Source organism: Anas platyrhynchos, chromosome 3 (assembly GCF_047663525.1).
Source record: "Anas platyrhynchos isolate ZD024472 breed Pekin duck chromosome 3, IASCAAS_PekinDuck_T2T, whole genome shotgun sequence".
NCBI lineage: Eukaryota > Metazoa > Chordata > Aves > Anseriformes > Anatidae > Anas > Anas platyrhynchos.
Window position 1 is genome coordinate 48701787 of NC_092589.1, and position 17958 is coordinate 48719744.

The following is a 17958-nucleotide window of genomic DNA, read 5'->3' on the forward strand; positions in this document are numbered from 1 at the left end:
GCAGCAATACAGCAATGGAAAGCCAGCAGACGGAGTTCCTGCAAAAACCTTTCCTGAGACAGGAAGGGGAGGATGAAACAGGGCAAAATGCCACATGAGAATGTAAAATTCCCAAGTGGATTCCAAGGTCAAGGTGCCTGATCTTGTCTGTCCCGAGTGCTCTCACTTGGAGCAACATTTGTTTCATGGGTATATTCAGGGTCTGCTGGATGAGTATTAAACAGCTATAATGAGCTTCATTGTAAGTATAGAGAGTTTCAACACAAAAGCTTTCACTTCAAAGAAAAAGTGACTCCCAGTTGCAAAATACAGTCACGGTCAAGACACAGTCTCCTGATATAGACTGTCTGCTAGAAAGTGTATCAGTTTATCATATCCTGGGAAAAAAAAAAAAAAAAAAAAAAAAAAAAAAATTAACAGACACAACCAGGAAAAATAGAGCTGAAGGAGTGCTGGAGAACTAGGAGTTGACATTGCTTTAGCAAGGCCTTCACTGGGAAAAAAGGAAGAAAATGACAACAAAAAGTTCATACACCTTTACATTTAGCTTTGATTTTGACCAAACTATAAATATATTTGCATTTTTTGTTTTGTGAGTGGGACATGTAAAACTGCTGTTGCCTGCAGGAATAGTCCTGCAGGCCACAAGAAGCAGAGGTCCTGCAACACCATTTCAGTTCTCTAAGCTACATGAGCTTTTAGTGAGGGGCAGTCTGTCCAGACAGCGTAAGGCCTTGCAGTCATAACCCTTTGAATTCAACTTCTTCATAAGCATGGGATTCAGCAGGACTGCTTGACTTTTCTAATCCTCCATCTCTGAAACACTGTGGTCTTAGAAACCACCTCCACCCTCTGCAGAGAGGGGCTGCTGCGGCACCGGCTGGGGAAGAGCACGCTCCCAGGCTGCTTCACGGCAGGCTGAGGCAGCTTATATTTGTATATCATTAGCACAGAGACCCTTAAGCAGGAGGCTTTCCCTTGTTTTTCACAGCATCCTTTAAGCAACTTTGCAGGTTCCTATGGAAAAAAATCTCCTCAGTGCCTTACTGAGTTCATTTGAAATTCCAAAACTAATGAGGCTTTTGTCTCCCTCTTAACCCAGGAACTATTGTTACCTCTAAAAATAAAAGAGATAATCTGCTAAAGAGCTAAAAATACTGAACTCTGACAGCCTTTTCACACTGATGATTGACACACTTGCACCTTTAATCTTCACAAAGAAAATGCTGAGGCAGGAGCTCCTATGCTCACCTCCCAGCAGCTCTTTCACCAGCTGCCTGCTGGTTGTTCTCCCACTGATTCGAGGGGACCAGCACCGTCTGGTTGGGTCATTAATGCTCAGAATGGGATATTCATCCGGAAGCTATAATGATCACCCAAGGGTGCTTGTGCAACACTGTTTTCAAGAAAAAAGCTCTGTATTTCTTTCAGGAAGAAAATTAGGGAGTGCTTTTGGATAGGAGTGCCAAAAAGCCCAGCTATGTGCCCTCTGCCCCAGTCCCCAGGGCGCCAGAACAAACAAAAGCTCTCATACACCATGGTTGGATCTGGGGTGCAAGCTGCATGAATGGGTGAGTGCTTTGAACTGAACAGGAATATAAATTAAACGGACTTAGTTAAGAGGTCCAAAAGGTTTTCCAATTTATCATAAAGAATCCTTGCAATCTCTGTGCAGTGAGCCAAAATACCTGTTTTTCCAAAGCTTGCAGGTCAAAGCACACAGTCAAACATTTGCCTCACTTTATTGTTAGAAAAGTTGTGTTGGGCATACATGGCAAGGTTTGGACAGTGGGGAGTGTTGCTGGGGTGGCTTCTGTGAAAAGGGACCAGGCACTGCCCCATGCTGGACACAGCCATCTCCAGTGGACCTGCTAGAGAACACAGCTGAGCCCACCATCAGTGCTGGTGGCATGTCTGTGAAAACGCATCTAAGAAATAGTAAAAACACCAGAGAAAGATGAGGAGGAGGGAATAAAAAGGAGTGAGAAATGGTGTAAGGAATGCCAAGGTCAGAGGAGGAGGTGGTGCTCCATGATGGAACAGATGTTCCTGAAGTAACTGGAGCATGTGAGAAGAGCCCACATTGGAGCAGGGGAAAAGTACAAGAGGAACAGATCATGAGAGAAAAAAAATCTAAGTTTCTATTCTCTGACTGTAGCTGCTCCCCCCACCCCCCATGCCACTCAGAGTAGGGTTAGTGGAACATTCTGGAGTGAAGGAGTGAAGCTGGGCCTGGCAGAAGTGGAGGAAAGATGTTGTTATAATTATCTTTGTGTTTCACTACCAGCATCTATTGGCAATAAATTATTTTTTTCCCAAGACAAATCTGTTTCACTTGCAACAGTAACTTGTAAGCAATCTCCTTGTCTTTATCTCAACCTACGAGCTTTGCTATCCTATTTGCTCACCTGCACTGCTGAGGAGGGCTTGTGAATGAGCAGCTGAGTGGGAGTTCAGCTGTTTGCTGAGACAAACCCACCACAAAAGTGAAACCCCACCACAAAAGTGAAACAATCCCAATGTGTCAAGCATGCAAAGAACAAGGACTTTCTCAACCTGGAGAGCCTCTCAACCCAAGGAAATACTGCAAAAGGTAAGGGCTATTTCACAGAGTTCTACAGTCAAAAAAAAAAAAAAAAAAAAGTGATGATGCCCCTGGGGAAATACCACTTCCAGCCTTCACTGATTACTTGTAGGAAGAGGAGGCATCTGCATGTCCGCTGAAACTGCTGTCTTTTCTGCTGCTCTTTTAGAAATCACTGGTGATGGAAGGAGAATTAAAGATTCTCTGACAACAATACCTTATAGAAGCTCTTTTTTGGTTACTTGAGCATGGATTTGCTCAAGTATAAGTTGTGTTCTTTCTATAGAAGCAGTAAATCTGCTTCCTAATTTCATTTCAAGTATAGCACATATAGCATGCTTTCCTAGCTCTAATTATAATGGGATATTTTGTTCACTTTTCATAAGTGAAGAGGAATCCTGAACCCTCTTTCCAAGGCCAGCTTTCTTTTTTTTTTCTTTTTTTCTTTTTTTTTTTTATTAATGCCACATGATATGTTCTCCAAGGCTTGTGGTAGACAGAGGGATATCCTTCACCTTCTCCAACCTCTTTGACAATAAAAAGGCTGAAACAGGGTGGACAGTGAATCAAGGCAGATTTCCACCCATAAACACTCATTCTGAAGAATGACAAGAAGCGAAGAGAGAGTGTTTCTCTCGTCCAAGAGATCACAGAATCACAGAATCACAGAATCTCTAGGTTGGAAGAGACCTCAAGATCATCGAGTCCAACCTCTGACCTAACACTAACAGTCCCCACTAAACCATATCCCTAAGTTCTACATCTAAACGTCTTGTTCCTGCTGTAATGCCATTTCTAACATAAAGAATTCCCCAAGCCTTTACAAGCTACTATGAATTAATCTCTAACTCATTTGTACTCTAGAATGTTTCTGTCCATTTAGGCTATCAAGGGATTTGCTATGGTTCTAATGTGTCGTTATAAAGTACTTTAAAATATTTCTATCCTGCCTTAAATTTTAACTCTGCAAAGAACTTTAACTGTATGGTGTAAATTTATGAGAACCATATGAAAGATGTCAAGCTAGAGATAAAATTCACAGACAATCCAGCAAAAAAATAATAATAAAAAAATAATAAATCATTAGAGTACAACTCACTGTTCAGTGTTCCTGTCTTTTTTTCTCAGTATACCTCCAGGACAAATCACAGGTTGCCTCACTTCCGTCAATCTTATGCATCTGTGCACATTCTGAAGATGGTGGTCACTTCCACAAAATTCTGTGCAGGATTCATTTAAAGCCTTTCTGCTCCTCAGAATGACCTTGTGAAGTTTTGCAAGATGCAGTGGATTGGAGTTAGTGTTTGAACATCAGACCACCTTTGGAAAAGCAAGGTTGTTTCCACTGATGTAGTTCCAGCTGATGAAGCTCCATCTTTTCAACTCACGTTGAGTCATTGGCAACTCTTCTCTTAGGCTGAGCACCAGCTCTGTGACCTTTTGAAATAGAAATTAAAGTCAAGTTTTAGTTGCCCACAGTTGACAAGAGACTGTGTGGCACTAATGCATGAATTGTATCATACCAGTCATGGCCTCCCATTTAAATCATTCTGTGTGGCTGTACTCTTGCCATTCACACTTATTAACATCTCAAATGAACAAAATAAACCTGTAGATGTTCCAGTGGATAGTCAAAAGAATTTTCAGGCCACTCCCAGCATGACTATGTGACATACGTAAGGTAGAATATTTGTGAATGCTTCAGAGGTGCAGGACAGTGGTCAATAAATCATTATTTCTAAATTTTAATTTCAACGTTATTCCTATTTTTATTACACTAGCAGAATTGTAATAAAGATTAAATCAGTTGTTAAAGTTTGACTTTATTAGCATTGTATCCTGGGCTTTGTAATTAAAACAAAAATTAATTCTGGCTTGATTCTTACACCATTTTTAATAAACCTTTGATGATTTTGGAAAACTACTTCCATTCCATAAAATGGGAGTGCATTTCCCCAAATGTGTTATATCTCTTCTAAATAAAATGTGTGTTCTCATTCTTATGGATGAATTGTGCAAAATCCTTTGTTTCCTGAGTTGTTTCTGTAGAATTCTCTCCATTATGGGAGATTAGAGACAGGCAGAAGATCTAGAGTACCTCTACAACATGGTTATCTAAGCAAGATTTTTCTCAATGACCTGTTAAAGAGCTTGCAGTCTTACAGGCAAAATTCTGTTCTCTAGTTGTGTGGTTACTAACATTTCCATAGGCCAGTCCTTTAATCTCCGGGCCGTTGGACATGGATTGATGTGTGTCCTGTAGTGTCACTCTTTACAGCTCTCCTGAGGCTTCTAGGACTTTCTCTGTTGGCCTTCAGTTCCTCTTTAGAGCAATTTGCAGGCTGACATCAGAGGAATGCTCTTCTTTCTCCCTCTCTCTCCAACTAATGATTTTTAAAGCCATCCATTTCACTTTGCATTTGACATGAAGGCAAGGAAGTACATTTTAAAAATCACCTATTGGGTAAGTAATAAAAGCTTTGAGCCATTAAATTCATACACGTTTTTCCTTAGCCTTTGCCAAGTTATGTGCAATAAAACAATTTGACTGTCCTTGACCACACTTGATTGTTGACTATCAGAGTAGCATAAGATATCCCTCAGACAGTCTGATTACATTATACAGCAAGATCATATTAAATGTGTCCTACATTTTTGGCTGGGACAGCAGCTAACCATGAAGATAGCGGAACCTTTGATTGTGAGGTATTTCCTTTCTCTGTCCTATATAAGAGGGAGATCTTGTGCAAATTCTTCATAAGATCTCCTGACAGTTCACATTTATTGTTTTCCTTAGCCTGTATTTGTGTGCTGCATAAGCTGGCAAGCCTGCCCCACTGTGACCCACACTCCCAACAAAATTCACTTTAAACATCATGCTGCTGGCTGTATGAAATAGAGTGATTTTAATAGGCTTGCTCAGTGACAGAAATCCATTTCAGATCTTCTCTGGCCCAGCCCTTTTTCGTTTAATCAGTCAATAGAGTGCAAAGGGCTTATATGATGCATCCTCGGAAAAGAAATGCATGGTTATACCCTGTTAGATTTTTATTTTTTTAAGATGCTTTTATAAAACTAAGCCAATCCAGATATAATGAAAAGATCTTTCATTTGACATTCATCATTCACATTCATTTGTCATTAACTCACTGATATTGAGAGCAATCACGAGCTCAAAAATTAGAGTAAAACTCACCTTACAAATATCTTCAGCAGAACTGTAACCCTGCTGTAATATCTACATTTCTGTTTAACATAACGTGACCCAAGCTATAGAACACACACACACACACACTCTTTCAATTTTTAAAGACAGAAAAAACAAAATCATTCTCTCCTGCTGATGAAATACCCAGCTATTCCTTGTTTTTGAGCTATGACCTTCAGGGAATCTTCATTCATAACCAGCAAAAGACACATAGTGGTATTTTCTGTGCTGACATTTGTAAAGGCTGAGCCAAGTTCACCCTGGAGTTTTCTGAAGGTGTCCTCTGACAAAGGCCAACACAGTGGGAATTATGATGAAGAGGAGTTTATGAGAGCAAAAAGTAGCTCACCCCCATGTCACACACACCTCTCTCAAGTCCCCACAAAAGGGACAGGGAAGTCTGAAAAGTGGGCAATATCTGCTGAAAATAGAGTGCCAAGACAGGAACAACACATACAGTTGAGACATTAGCCTGGCACATTCCTCCTCTAGCTTCTTCCCATGAAGCGTGGAGAGACTGCGGTCTCTGGCAGTCTTTCTATTGATCTCAGTGTGGTCCACAGGGCCTCCTATCTTCATTGAAAATTCCCCATTAATAAGTCTTGCAAGCCCAGTGTTATTTTCATTCTACCAAGGAATAAATGAAAGTTGAAGTTGAAGGATTTGTTGAAGGTCATGGAGGCTTTCCTTACCAGAACTGAATTTGGGGAGTTTGTGACTCTTCATCCTCAGATAGAAGGTGAAACTGTTTCTTCATCAACATTTCTAAAATTGCTGCAACATTAAAAACAAAAAGATATCAGGATGCATCTGTATTTTTATAGTACTTATAGTACTTATGGTAACATCACCCACTTTAGCAATGGGTGTATTGCTAAACGCATTATATTAAAAAAAAATAATAAAATAAAATCCTTCTATGCAAAGTCTCTAAAGTCTCTTCCTTGCTTTCTTGCCTGTTGTTCAACCACCATCATGAGAATTAGTACAAATTAAAATAAATATGTTCAACAAATCCAGCAATAACAGTTGCCTGGGTATACATATTATTTCCCTGGATGTGGTCATTCGCTCATACCATAAAGTCTAATTCTGAGAATCAGTTGCAAATATAGGGAGGATTTTCTGCCCACTGACATCTGACCTTGAAGTTTTGAATTGCCGAGTAGGAGCTGAAACCTGACTGTTCATACATTACCAATGCCCAAATTATATAGAGAAGAATGGAGTTTGCAATAAGAGTGGGGTTGAGACAGGCAAATGTTAAGTGTCAAGCACTACATTGAAAGGGCATGCATCTCATAAAATAACAGTCTGTTGATGAAGCAGCAGACAACATTTTGTGTATCTGCTCTATTTTTAACATGCACATTTTAAATGAGACTGTACCAGTTTGAACACTTTTTTTTTTTTTTCCTATCAAAGACTCATTATTACCATAATTTGTTCCACAGTAAAATCAAATATTCACTAATGTTTTTCATGTCAGAATGACAGGGGGGAATACTATTTTAGCACCACAGCAAATTCCATTAAATACAAGAAGAGTTTAAAGTCTTGTTGTGCATCTCAAGCTCCCATTTTTAATTAGATCTCTTGTATCCTTATTTTCCACCGGGTGTGGGAATCCTTCCGAGCCAAACCCGTCTGGCAAAAGCACAAAACTTGCTCACAGACCATGGCTTTATTAGATTAATATGGAAGTGTTACATATCATTGTGGACATAATGCAGCATCTGGAATGCTTTTTTCTCTCTTGCTCACTGTTCTTGCTCCCATTAGCATTAGTAAACAGTATTTTCTCTTTTACCTCTTCATCTAAAGAGTTGTGTATGTCCACAAACCAACTTCTCACCCTCCCCACAAAAGAGGCTGCTTTCAAACTGCAAACCCAGCACCACAGAAGTCTGCAGAAATTATTTTTAATTTTATTTTTGTTCCACTAATGACAGGGGATGAATTTATTAAAGCAGCAACATACAAGAACACCTTGATAGGATGATAGGATATCTCTTCTGATTGCAAAATAAAAAGAGGGTATTATTTTTGCCTTGTGGAAGAAGAGCAATAAGGCCAGGTATAGTAGCTATTGGAAGACTGCAGTGTTGCAGAAGCAGTGAAAGTCCTTGCTTTTAAGTAATGGCTTGAATCAGCAAAGTCTTTTGTTGCAAAGGCCAAGGTACTTAGCATGGCTTTACATTTGGCTATTCTACTATCGAGCACATCTTATTTTGAAATTGTGTTTTAAAGAGATATTTGAGTTTAATTAACTCTGTTGAGTAATTTCAAAACCAAACAACAAAACCAAACCAAAACAACAACAACAACAAATATCACCCACTTTCATTAAGCCTTTAATTCAAGCCATCGTATAAAATCTGATAATTCAGCTTGGCCTTGTAGAGAATATGATGCTATTGATGGAGTGACTAGGTCTTGCACAACACGGTGCTAACACTTCACTCACCTCAGGATGCAAGCTAAGACAACAGCACCATGCTATACTGGAGAGTACCTGGCAGTACCTCTGGAATCACTGCACCATCCTCACAGCATGCAGCAAGCATGTTCCTGGATGTGGAGGCTATGGACAAGCACAAGCCAAGCAAGCAGCTGTCTAGATTAGCAGGTGGTCAGAAACAGTCCTGCTTTGCCTTCACCAGAGCCCTGAAAATCCATGGTGTTGGTTCAAACAGAAAGGAAGGACAGAATACGTGTGACGACAATGATTACTGTGTTGGCTGGGCAAGAAGAATCAACATTTTTCTTCTGCTTCCTTCAGCCACTGCAGCAGCAGCACCAAACTTGCTTCAGGAAGGCTCCCTGGGTCGCTGTCCTTCCCCATTTCTCACCTTCAATCTCTCTCCTTACAACAGAAGCAGATGGCCCAGGCCACACTCCTTATTCAGCTCCTCTCTAGGAAACCTCAAACAGCACACCACAACTATCTAGCTCAGGTCACCACCTTTCAAGCAGTAACACTTCTGTTGGGGTCAATAGTCCCTGCTTGATGAAAGCATCACATTAATTTCTCCTTTAGAGTGATCTCCCCAGGCCTGATCTGGCTGACAAAGCCACTGTCTTTCTGCATATTTTGCATAGCGGTTGGCTACTTGTTCTTATAGTTAAATAACAAAACTGCATCCAGTTTATTATTTGATTTTTTTTTCTGGCTTAAATCTTCTTGTCTTAGCTGTTGAAAATGAACCCATTCCCAAAAGTTGCTTAACTACAGCTTTCACAGTCTAAGAGGCAGTGATTTTTTGTAGATGTCTTGGCTACACGTTTATCCCTTAATTTCAGCATACCAGAGACACTTCTTTTCCTCCGATTCACCTCATGTTCCTGCACGCAGGTTTTTAAGGCTCTGACCTAAGGAGGTTTTTTCCTGAAACTGTATCAGACACTTTAGAGTCTAGATGAACACAATCTAGACTTGTGTGTAACATGTGTGGACAGTCTTTCCAAACAAACTAGTCTTGAGTCAGCTAAAGGTTTGGGCTCACCATAAAAAGCCTTATGTGCCAAGGAAAGCAGCTCCCAGAGCAGTGTCCTGGATGGATCTCAGGATGTACAGAACTGAGACATGAGACTGCTTTAGCCGATTAGAGTTCACTGCCCTTCACAGAAAGGACACTGTCCTGTTCCTACTAGTGGACAGAGATATTCCTGCTTCTAGTGGGTAGACCCACTTCGTATAGTAGTAAAAGTAGCAGAATCACAAGTCAAAGACTCATGAAGAGCCAGTATTCAGACCTCCTCTCTTGTGACCAGAGATGTGTAAAGGAGACTCATGCAGTCCTGCAGCCACTTAAGCCTCTCTGTGCTGTATATAGTTAAAAGCATATTTTATTTTTTTCTCAATATTATTTCATAGACTGGCTAAATGCTGTTTTGTGTAATGATAGGAGCCAGGGGTCTAGCTAAGTGTGTACAGCTATTTCACTTACATTAAAAACCTAATGCCCTCAGTCTGCTGTATGTGAACATTAAAAAAAAAAAAAAAAAAAAAAAAAAAGGCCTTCAGCTCAACTGCTCCAAATTACAATTTATTTTGCATTATCAAGAAACATGCTGAGGATCACCTGGAAAGAATAATAATTACCTCATGGTAAGCAGTGCTCTTGGAGCTCTCTACCATGTGCTTATTTTGTCTTATTCAGTATGTATCATTTTGATTTAAAATCATTTCTAATAATTCAGTCATTGCCCTTGGCTTTCATTCTACTTAAGATATCACATAATGCTGCACATGGACTGCTTTCTTTCATTATCCCAGGCCACCCTGAGTTAGACAGCACGCATTAACACTGCACCTCCTATAGGGTAACACATCTAAGCCACAGACTGGAACACAGGGCTCAGTGTGCCAGTAAGGGAGCCACATTTGCATTTATATGCTGGTGCACAGTGACGCTGGGGGAAGAGGTAAGCTGAAGCAGTCACTTGACTCAACCTCTCTAAATAAATGAAGGGGGGAAAAGACTTGATAAATGCATGATAATCAACACAACTGTACACTGAAAGAATTATGGCAGAGAGGGTAAAGAGGAAACAGACATGTCTATTTGTAAAATGCCATCCTAACAAGGAGAGAGCAAGAATTATAAGATCACTCACCTAAATACCTCCCAGGATGTCTTCTCTGATTAAGGATTTGTGAGAGTTATTGAGTTTTGAATTAGATGCACTTTAATAAAACAGTAGAATGTTCTTATCTGATTGCACCTGTATTGATTGTGTTAAAGAGGTCTATCCTCAGATCAAGGTCAATGATTTTACATAAACTGACTAGCTAGATGGAATCGCTAGCGGTATTTAGAACTCCCATAGTTTGTCCACCCTTTCAGCATATGATACTTCACCATAAAACTTGGAGAGAGAAATCCAATATTCATTCCATATTCTCTGTCTTCTAGCAACATATTACTTTAGTTAAAGTATAAAGTTATTTCCAAAAATACCATTCGTGTTACTAAACTCTCTAGTAGTGGTTCTTACCAGCTAGAAAAGAAATTTCACATCACATTTTTAAACAGCAATGTTTCACAGACTTAAAGAAACATTGCACACTTTGAAACACTGGACTTTATATAACCATCCTTCTTAACTTGATTAAATTGGAACGTTAATCTGATTCATTGTTCCATTAGCTTCAGTAGAGCTGATCCAGCTTTCTACTGTGGTATTAAAATCTGGATGGTTTCTGAGTGATATATTCAAAGATTTCTTCAGTAGCTATACACACATATATTTAAAGCTTTGTACATACATGTGTATATATAGACATATACATGTGTTTGCATAAAGCTTCATACATTTTTAGTCTTTTGGCTATTTCTGCTTGAGCCCTTGTTCCCAGATCTCAGGAGCCCAGGAAGTAAAAGCTGCCAAACGATCCCCAGCTTTGATAAGGGGTAGATAACAAGCCCTTCAGAGCTTAATGAGAGAGGGAGCTACCACAACACGTTAAAGCAGGCTGCTGAGGCTGGCACCAGCCGGTGTGTGTAGATGTAGGTTGGGGGATAGATCCAGCCTCACCATCAGCTGTGTGGAGAGATCAGCCTCTCACTTTCAGAGCAGTCTGGGAATGGACCCGGCAGGATGGCCTCCTCCTTATCACTTGCTCCTGACCCCACAGAGGATGAAGCAGAGGAAGAGGTTCAACAGGCTGGTTACTGCTGATGGAGATACAGAGCACAACAGAGCAGATACTGAAGCTGAGGGTAAAAGCCTTTGCCATGAGCCCAGTGAGCCTGCACTGTGGCTGAGAATGGAAGGAAGCAGCTATAAGCAGTCCCCTCAAAGCTCAGGCTGGAGAAATTCTTGGCTTGTGAGTTTTGCAGATGAGAAGCGATGATTTGTTACCAATAAGCAGGCTGGTGAGATGTACAGGTAAATCTATGCCTCCGCAAACGCTGCAGAAGCACTCTTCACTTCATAGCAAGGGATGGAAACCAAGCATTAACTGCGAGTAGAGAAAGCGGCCATCACATTTATAGGTTGGGAAAAAGGACTGGCCAGGATCCACTAACCTGGCTGCTGTCAGAGAAGCTGCTGACAGGCTGAGGTAGAGAACCTGGAGGGGACAGCTGCAGGGGAGTGATGGCTCACTGCTGGGAGAGGCCAGGGGACACCAGTGGTGCAGGTGCTGAGCCTGCTGGAGGCCCAGATGGTGAGAGGCTTCCCGAGTAATACTTCCAAATGTCACAACTGAAATGCTCAGAGGGGAGAGGGATCCCAATACCCATCAAAAGCAAGTTTTGTGCATCACAACATGAAATCTATCAGCAAGGCAAGGAAAATCTGCCACTGCAGCTCTGGATGGAAATGCATTTGGTCCATGTAAAATACAAGTCAAGAGGCTGGTAAGGAATTCCTAGTCTTCCTGGTCAAAATTCAATCCTGCCCATAGGACACAACAGGAAGCAAGTTTACACCATTTGGAGCTTTTCCTGGAAAGTCTCAATTTTTCCACATCCCAGATATCAGAGATCACCTGGCCAAGATAACACACACCCAAGGTGGGGGAAAAAAAGCAAAGCATTCACTAGTTAACTTCAAGCCAAGAAAAGTCACATTTTTTATGTGACTTTTCCACAGCAAAGAACACCAATAAGAACCCTGTCTCTTCTTCAGCTGGCATGTTTTCGCAAAGGGTGGGATTTCATGTGGATGATGCATTGGCTTCCATCTGTTTGTCTTGTTGTCCTGGTGCTGCTAAGTGCTGGGGAGGAGTGAGTGTGTTCATTTGTGGGTTTTCTCCTCCCTATATTCTCACGGTGGAATAAGTACAGGAGGGAATTAGAGGATGGTGCTTCTCAGCCAGAAGTACACCCAAATGGTTCAGATGAGATGGTGTCCACGCAATACCTGGTCATACAAGTTTCTCTGGTTTAGTTGTTATCGAATCTGCCTCAGCAACCAAATATTGTGTCTGCGAACAAGGAAAAATCGTGATGAATTTTGCTAAAAACCAAAGCCAGAATAAAAGACTTATTTCTTATCAGTGATGAGTAGGATCCCTTTTCCTTGCAATTCCACTGAGCTACTAAGATATGAGATACCTAATCCTTTTCTTTCACACATTTGCTGATTTTTTCAGTTCTCACTAATTAACTTAATGCAAGAAAGAATCCGTAGGCTTTTGAACAGGCTCAGTGAGTTGTTTCTCTGCTGTAGCAGTTACAGGGCCTAATAAGCACAGAGATCCTGACGCAGTTCCAGGCAGCAACATTGCTCTTTTGCTGCTGCTCAGCAAGGATTTTTATTTTTCCTCATTTTGCAGGAATGAGCAGAGGTCTCCTTCCAGCATAGGGCATAGCTTGCTTAGACAGGTCCATATTCTGGGGGCTAGGAGGGAGGGAGAGGAACTAGGAGCAAGTGAGGCAGTGGCTTCATAGGAATGTAAGCCACCAGATCAATTCGCTAAATGAAACATAGTAAGCACGTTACTTCAAAGAGATTTGTACCTTGGCAACCACAGATTTTTCAGGCTTGAAGCATGATGTTTGCCATTTCTCCTAGCCTTGTTTTTACTTCTACGAGCTGCAGAAATGAGGTACAAAATATAAAGAGTTTCTTCATATCCCACGAAGGAAAGGCATGCATTTGTAGGAATCCTCTATGACTTTGAGAATTCAGCCATGCTTTCTTTAAGTGAGGATACAAGGGTATTGCTAGCAGAAATCCCACAGAGGCTCAGGCAAGGTGAAACAGAGAGGCTGGAGGTAAATGCCTGGGCTACTAGCCTGTGCCACGTGTCCTGTTGGAAGCCTTGCGCTGCCGCTGTTACCCTAGAGAGTTTTAGTTTTGCCCATTTTTACCTGTACAAGCCATGGTAATTTTCAGGGCGGTCAAACCCAGCAGTGCCAGAGCAGGGAAGCCAGAGCAGTCCCAGTGTTTCAGTCAAGAGAGGCAATGCCGAAGGATGGGAACTGAGTCTTTGCTTCAGTTCCTGTAGTGACAAAGGCAAGTTCTTCGGTGCCAACAGATACCCATGTTCATCCTTTCTCCATCCGCTACTTGGACAATTAGACACAATCGGGGCTTTTCTCTGCTAGGAACAATGTAAGAAATAGCAGAGAAACTTTCAGGATGCTGGAGCTCTAGAGATGCAAACATAAACCAGCCATTTGGGCTATGGTCCAAGGAAACTCTCCCAAAGGTATTGAACCCAGGAATCAGAGTTTGCCCGGCTGGACACAAATAAGGGGAAGGTCGGGTGCCTTTTTGCTTTGGAACTGGCAAAGCTTTGAATTTGGATCAGTTATCCTTCAGTTTCTCTTCAACCCTTCCTCACTAGTTTAACCTAAGCAGTGCCAAGCACTTGTTTTTCCACAGCCTTCCCAGCACACCTCTGGACACTAGGGCTGTGGTTGGCAAGGACACCTCAGAGAAGGGCAGAGAAGACAGGCTGAACAAATGACCACTTTTTAGAACTCAGTGAAACTCTTTCAATCTTACCAAACAGTTTGCATTACATATTTGTTTCTGTCTTCACAAGTAGCAGAGCTGGAGACAAGCTTTTTTTCCCTTTTTAAATGAAAGGGAAGACAAAGTTATCCCTCAGGATGTCTGTCTTCAATCAATAGAGATACAGCAGTAGGCACTGTGGCTGCAATAAGCCAGATCTAGAAATAACAAGCCAACTCAAATCAAGTATCTGTCAAGTCCCCATCATCTCCTATACTATGAATGCAAATATCTCCAGTTTCTATAAGCACACACTGGAAGCAATCAGCATATGTGTTAAAAAAATCTAAAGCCAAGCAAAGAAAGTTCAATGTATGCGCATAAAAGGAAACATCTCAGATCTCTCCTTGAAAAGCTTTCAGGTGTGAAAACATATGGAATATGTTCAGCTCTGAAGCATTTGGTCCCCACTCCAAAAATAAGCATCATCCGTGACATGCTCTTGGTAGCCCAGCCAAGGGGGCAAATGAACACGGAGGCTGAGGAGAGGAGGTACTCCATGCACCAACAGTGTCTCGGCTGGCATCCGACACTGCCACCCATGCTGCACCTGCTGTCTGTATCCTCCAAGTGCTCATCTCCAGGCAGCTGTTAAATAGGCTGGCAACTCTTGTCAGCAGCAACTTCAATATGGGGATGGGAAAGGGGAAACGGGAGTTAAAAAAAAAAAAAAAAAAAAGTCAAAACATACTAAAAGAAAGTAGAAGAAATGGGAAAGCACATCAAGCCTAAACTAGAACAACAAACAAAAGATAAGCCTGGGGCGGGAGAGGAGGAAATGGAAGATGAGGAAACATACAGCAGCTGTTACTGGAGCTACTCACTGCAAAAAACAAATGCTTCCAGGACTGTCAGTCTTACCTTGTGAGGTGCCCAGCCCTGCCATGACAGGCTCACTTAAGCTTAGTTAACAAACCCAGACAATACTCTAATTTATAATGCTCATAAACAAGCATTATACGTAGAGTTGTGCAGCTCACTATGCTTCTTCTTTACTAGTACCTTTAAAATCTCCCTTTCCATCTTTAGGAGTTTGCATGTATTTCCAAATAAAAAATAAAAAAATAATTAAAAAAAAAAAGAAAACCTCAAGTCATCAGATGCAGACAAGGCAGAAACCTGTTGACCCTGCAGACTGGGGCCCAGTTTCCCAGCTGTTCTCCACCTCTGCAACCCTTGGGCATAACCTTACTCAGCGAGACACCTCTTCTTCCTCTCTCCTAATTCACCCCAGGAGTGGAGAGGGAAGAGGAGGATGCGGAGAGTACTTCCAAAGGTTGACCTAAGTCTGGTAAGGTTAATTTCTTTAGTTAGAAGACAGTGAGACAGGCATTATCTAAAGTACAATTTGGAACAGGATCCTAATTTGGCTAATTAAAATCCCTTCTCTGTGATTCAACCCTTATTCTTTTTCCTGTCATATTGCCTTTGGGGGGAAGACTGCAACAAGAACGAGACCCCATGCTGGAGCGAAAGCTACAGAACCATCAGCACCAGGAGCTGTTTCTGGAGCTTCTTTCAAGTTTTAACTGAGTTGTCAAGTTGTGCTGGTGGGCTCCATCCTTCGGGCTCCTGCACTGTTTTTTGCTGCGTTTTCATCTTCCCCTGCTCCTCTTTCTCACTTCTTTTCCCTCCTTTTCCACTTCAGCTTTGCTTCTCCTCAGGAAGCCTCCCACATCCAGCCCTCCTCAAGCCTCAGCGCTGTCATGCTGGTTGCTGCTACCTCATTGCTGTCTTCAGCTGTGTGCTTGACATCTGCCCACTGCTGTGCGTGGCCAGGCACAACACGAGGGCTCTAGTGCTGAAGGCAGGGCCTGCCTGCTGGCTTGCTTGCTTGCACAGAGCCTGGGAAGACGGAGCCTTTTCTTGGTAGATTTTTAGGCACAACCATAGCAAATGAGATCCCCTGAGAAACCCACTCAACCATCCCCTCAAAAACAAAATTGTTCCAGGCATCAGGGTCATACAGAAATGCCTGGGGAGTGCTGGGAATGAGACACAAGCATTAAGCAGAACACCTTTGTGTGGCTTTGCTTTATAAATGTCCCGCACACATACATAGACACTGATTGTATTTTTGTGTGACTCTGATAAATATGAGGCAATGCTGCTTTATGTCAGCAAGAGTAAGCAAAAGTGATAACAAAAGCAACATGATAAGGAAGCTCGCATCAGCAAGACGAAAACATTGTTTTTCTACTTTCTGGAGCTTTTTCACTTTAAAAGCCTGGTTTTCATTTTTCACGTGTGTTAATAATTACGAGCCAAGAAACCCAAGCCTAACACACAGTCTTTCTGCCAAGTGAGCTCCTTAAGGGTGCAAATTTAAAGTCAAGGTTATGGTACTGATACAACTAGGGAGGCACTGTGAGCTCCTCTACATTTGTGGAAACAGGCTACATTGGCATAAACATCCTGCTAATAATACAACTGCATTGTACATAGTCTACATAGTGCTTTCAGTATACTATTTTCAAGCCTATATTTAAAGCAGTACAGAAACTGCATGTAGGCAAACCCTTGGGAATATGTTTTTGCTCTTCAAACAATTGTAATCAAAGGAACAATACTGACCCCATTGCAGTCGGTGGGAGTTTCACTTCACATTGTTTTCAGAGTTTCTTTCAGCTTCTGGAGAAATTTCTGTTAAGTCAACAGGCTCTCATGGTGCAAACAGATTTTCGAGGTTAAAAAAAAAAAAAAAAAAGAAAGAAAAAAAAAAAGAGAGAGAGAGAGAAAGAAAGAACACCGACTGATCAAAGGCAAATCTATGTCTGCATCGCCTACATACACATTAACACCTCATTAACACTACTTGTACCTACAGAAGAAATCAAGCTTGGGAACAGCTCAGGCACAAAGTAAACAAGTCCTAGGTAGAAATCCTGCTTTTTTCTTCCAAGAGTACCAGAAGTAGCAGGTCCTTGATTGCAGAAGCTTTGTTCTTTCAATTTATGAGAACAGAAATGGAAAATTTCACCATCCTGTGATAAAGAGATCCCACATGAGAACTCATAATGATCATGATAAAAACAACAGCAGCAAATCGAAGATAACAGGCTTTTTTGTTGTTGCTGTTTTTAACATAGTACCAATTTTACAGTATGGCTAAAATATCAAAATAATCTTTTGAGAAGAACAAAGATCTAAAGTTGGAATTAAAGACACATGAAAGAATAACATAATTTTGCAAATGTTCAGTAGCCCTAAAGGTGAGATAGCATTAAAGATGAGCGATATCTAAAAACCCTTTATTAATAACACTCATTTCCCAGGGCATTCCTATTTTAACATGATAGCGCCTCACCAAAAAGCAGAGCTCCTGATTCCCTCTGCCTCCCACCAGCTCAGCCATCTTTGGAGACCTCTTTAAAACACTGGCCCAGTGGAAAACAAGGTCATTAAAAACACATGGAGTGAGACCATGCCTTGGAGGCTGGGGGAGCTGCAGCCTGGCAGGGCAGTCAGCCAGCCCCATGCTTGCACCTTGCTTGTTGTTTTACTGAGTTCTTCTCTACCTCATCATTAGCAGGCAAAGGGAGAAAATCTTCCTTAGGCCCATGCTGAATTTACACCCATTTCAATTCTCTAAAACCAATTTTGTTAAACCAGATCAGATGTTCTTATGCCGACTTAGCTAAAATCAATTCCTAATTGATTAAAGCCAACTTGAAATAAAATTGTCTAGGCT

At 41.4% G+C, this 17958-nt stretch overlaps 1 protein-coding gene and 1 long non-coding RNA gene across 25 annotated transcripts in view; one reads left to right on the forward strand and one right to left on the reverse strand.

The window, feature by feature from the left end:
• The window catches only part of QKI (QKI, KH domain containing RNA binding), a 449819-nt gene that overhangs the window by 56051 nt on the left and 375810 nt on the right, over nucleotides 1-17958 (reverse strand). For 21 of the 24 annotated variants that reach the window (XM_072035850.1, XM_072035847.1, XM_072035848.1 and 18 more), the window contains 4 exons: nucleotides 17093-17251; nucleotides 16842-17019; nucleotides 6485-6566; nucleotides 3684-4021 (listed from right to left, as the gene is read on the reverse strand). The gene's annotated coding sequence lies outside the window, so the exon portion shown is untranslated. The remainder of the gene's footprint in view (nucleotides 1-3683; nucleotides 4022-6484; nucleotides 6567-16841; nucleotides 17020-17092; nucleotides 17252-17958) is intronic. The other 3 variants (XM_072035864.1, XM_072035863.1, XM_072035866.1) reach the window with 3 other exon arrangements.
• LOC119716348 (uncharacterized) lies at nucleotides 2248-4090 on the forward strand. The gene is made up of 2 exons (XR_005264238.1): nucleotides 2248-2593; nucleotides 3713-4090. It is a non-coding gene; the product is annotated as an uncharacterized lncRNA (long non-coding RNA).